This window comes from Tupaia chinensis, unplaced genomic scaffold (assembly GCF_000334495.1).
Source record: "Tupaia chinensis unplaced genomic scaffold, TupChi_1.0 Scaffold000350_1, whole genome shotgun sequence".
Lineage (NCBI taxonomy): Eukaryota > Metazoa > Chordata > Mammalia > Scandentia > Tupaiidae > Tupaia > Tupaia belangeri.
In genome coordinates this window covers 8418352-8421966 of record NW_006159844.1, presented here as the reverse complement: position 1 = coordinate 8421966, position 3615 = coordinate 8418352, and the positions used below count along the sequence as shown (strand labels likewise).

At 42.7% G+C, this 3615-nt stretch overlaps 1 pseudogene; it reads right to left on the bottom strand.

Annotated features, from left to right (window-relative positions):
- Positions 1–547: 547 nt before the first annotated feature.
- LOC102491458 (28 kDa heat- and acid-stable phosphoprotein pseudogene) lies at positions 548–2930 on the bottom strand (annotated as a pseudogene).
- Positions 2931–3615: the final 685 nt, after the last annotated feature.

Genomic DNA, 3615 nt, shown 5'->3' with positions numbered 1-3615 from the left:
GCTCCTTCCCTTCTTAACCCTCATTTTTAGAGTTGCTGACCTGTGGGAGATCAGTGGCCAAATATGTCTTGTACCAGGATCTAGCCCAGTTACCCTCCTATCTTCCTAAATTGGACAAGAGCCACCATATGACCAACTACACATAGTTAAAAACTGAGGTGACTAACAGAATCCCTTTCTGTTAAGTTAGTCCTAGCTTCATACCCTAACATCCCCAGGTCCTTTGCTCATTTTTTTCTTTTTTAAGGTTTCTGTGGTCATAACTTTTTTTTTTTTTTAAACAATAACATCAAGTTTAATCTGCCAGTATATAAGTTGAGTTTGCAGAGAATGTTTTGCCTGGGTGCCCCACAGTAAACAGAGGTTTCTTGAAATGATCAAAGGGTAGGGTTACAAATGGGCCTGGCCCTGGTTAGGAAGTTGGGAATGTCATGGGGAAGGGCAGAAAGGAGTGACTTCAGTAGGAAGGGACTGAACAGGGATGAGCCATGACTCTCAAGGACCCACAGGCATGGGCCCATCGATGACAGCCCTTCCGAGTGAGCACCTAGGCAACACAGATGGGCTGGTTGTCACAAACTGTCAGCAGCTGCCCCTGGCACAACCGCCCACTAACATGCATATCTAGCAGACAAATAAAAGCTCCTCTTACCCTACCTCCCAGAGACCCCCCTGAACAAGGGTTTTGAATTCTAAAAACAACAAAGACATTCAAATGGTTACATATAAAATGCTGTCCTGCATTTTTCTGTCTCAAAGATAGCAGCTGCCCTTCCCCTAAGATCTCAACACCCTCTAAAAGATTGCTGTGCCAAGATGAAGAGGAGGCCAGAGTCTGCAGGGGCCTCCTGACCATGAGAGGCTGCTGCAGCGGTGCCATGGCAAAGGTCCTGGCAGCGTGGCCCAGTTCCCTGTCATCTCCTCCCACAGGCTGTGCTTGCTTATTCAGGGAGAGCAACTGCATCCGTTTTCCTGACAAAGTCACATCATCTTTTGATTTCTTCTCTTCTTTTTTCCTTGTTGCCTCCTCCCCATTTCGGGATGATTGCCAGCTGGGCAAGGTTGGCCTTGGCTTGCTCTGTTTTCTCAGCTAAGTACGTTTTTATGTAATGCTCTTTTGCTTTCTGCTTTTCAATTTCTTCTCGAAGGCTCCTTTGGCCTGTCCAGATCTAGTTGTGTGACCTTTTTGGTTGTCTGTGCCACTTGGTTGGAGTTCTCAATGTCCATAAGCCCTTCTACACATTTGTGCTTTAGTTGGTATTCATCTTCTTCATCCTCACGTTTATCTGATCTGCATCTAAACATTTCTTCTCCTTTTTTGGTCTCCTGCAGCCCATTTCCACCTTTTCCTTGTTGTTCTCCTTCCTGTTTCAGAAACAGACAACCCTGGCCTTCTGCTTTTTGGCCTGGAGCTGTGCGTCCATCTCCTCAGGGCTCGTGTACTGCCTTGCCTCGTCTTTGTGGCCTCCTTTTCTCCTTCCTTTAGGAATGGGGATACTCCATCATAATCTTCTTTGAATTTCTAAAGCAACAATGCTTTTCACCATGATTTACTACTCGTTTATATACTCTGTGGTTGTTTTGCGTGTTTAAGTACATCTGTCTCCCCAAGCAATTGGAAGCACCTCTCACAACAGCAAATCCTAAGAGAGGTAGAGTCAGTCAGGATAAGCTTTAGTTCCTGAGGAACTAGCACAATGGTGCTCATGGTTAGCCCTGTGCAAAACTGGGGATAAGCGCACTTTGACCTACTTTGTGTCCCATGTCCCTTTGGCTACTCATGATGTCTGGATGCTGTTCCTATAACCTGCCATCAGGCCTGCCTTCCCAAGTCAGTATCCCATGATCCCCTATCCATGTTGTTGTCATCATTTTCGTTTTGGTGTTTTTGAAGGTGTTTAGACAAGCAGTGAATTATAAGGTCAAGGGGTTCTGTACAGTCTCCTGGATATGTCCATACCAGTCCACATACATTGATTGAACTTTAACACCATGACTATAACTGTTCAGGACATACATAGCTTAGCATGAGCCAGAGAAATTATAAAACTGTCCAATTAGCCCCAGTAAGTACAAAGTACTATGGCAAAGCAGATGAAGGTGCAGTTAATTCAGTTAAGGTTCAGAGTCTCAACAGTAGGCTTAACCTAAGCCTTTCTTAGAGTTCCAGGTAGATGAAGATAAAGCCATTCCTGAGTACAGGTGCCAACCATGGCAAGTAGATTATAAGAATGTACATATAAGGGGAATGATGGCATAGAGAATATTTAGGATGAGGCTCAAAAAAGGAGGCTTGGATGGCATTTGGACAGGATTTTCTTGAAATGACTATGTAAAATGCATATTTATATATGGAAGTTTATTATTTTTATGCTGCCTATCTAATTTAGGAAAATGTTTCCATAGAATTTTTTTCCCAATGATTAATAATTCTCACAATTAATACTTGTATTTTCAGGGAGAATTCCACATTTTAAAATATACATTTTCTCTTCTAATACAGATTCAGTTCATGTAGTCTGTTGTACACCTGGGTGGTAAAGTGTTTTATGTAGTTAACTTCATATTTTCTGTACAGATAATAAATATATAAGCAGACACAAGGATATCATATCCACTCTCAGTGAACAAAATTGCTTAGTGGGCTTTTTCTCAGGTACAGGTAAAGCATTGCCTTGGAAATGATGGCATGACTTAAAAATGAAGGGTTAATATTTCTTTAGGTTGTCAGCTGTGGTATAGCCAATAGGATCTCAGCTTGAACTGCATTCATCCCTGAAATTCATACATGTCTGGTTGTATCTGCTGAACGTCTACCCTATGTCTGTGACATAGGTGATGACGATGATTTGTTGGAGACCTGTCCCATTTGCACTAGGGATGGAAGGTTTCTGAAGAGAACTCATTCTAAGAGAGGTAGAGCCAGCCATGATAAGCTTTAGACACCAGAGAGTGGGGTGATTCTGAGACCATAAGAAAGTATTCTTTCTCATCTACTTCCTGGATTCAGGACGGAGTCCAGAGGAGTAGCAAGTGAGCTGTATATAAGATCTGTTGTACTAAAGAATCTGCATGTCATTTGAGCACAAGACAATGTATATATCCTTTGTTGATGCAGAGGATATTGTACAAGAACAAGAAAAAAGAGGCATATTCCTCTCTATCCACAGATGCTCTGAGCGAGACGTTTCAAACTTTTGATTGATTTTTGTATTTTTTCATGTGCACTTTCCAGTGAGATGGGGAGAGAGAGAGAGAGAGAGAGAAAGAGAGAGAGAAAAGAAAGCACCCCTCAGGGGAAGAGGTCAGATTGCAGTGCAATCTCTTCTCCTCCACATCTCTTTCCTTTTGGGCTTTTGGACATGCGCACACATATGCTGGTGTGTTTCATAAGCTGCTGGCACTCAAATTGCACTGGTTGGCCATATGAGATCTGACTGCTATAATCACCGGCCATTGATCTGGTCTAATTGACATTTTTTTGGGAGAGAGATTTTTGCTATAGGTTGTGTGCACTTGCTGGAGAGACAGAAAGAGACAGAAAGACAGAAAATGAGAAATCACCACTTCCATCATCCCTACCCCTCACAGTGGGGATGGCCATGCTGCAATCCT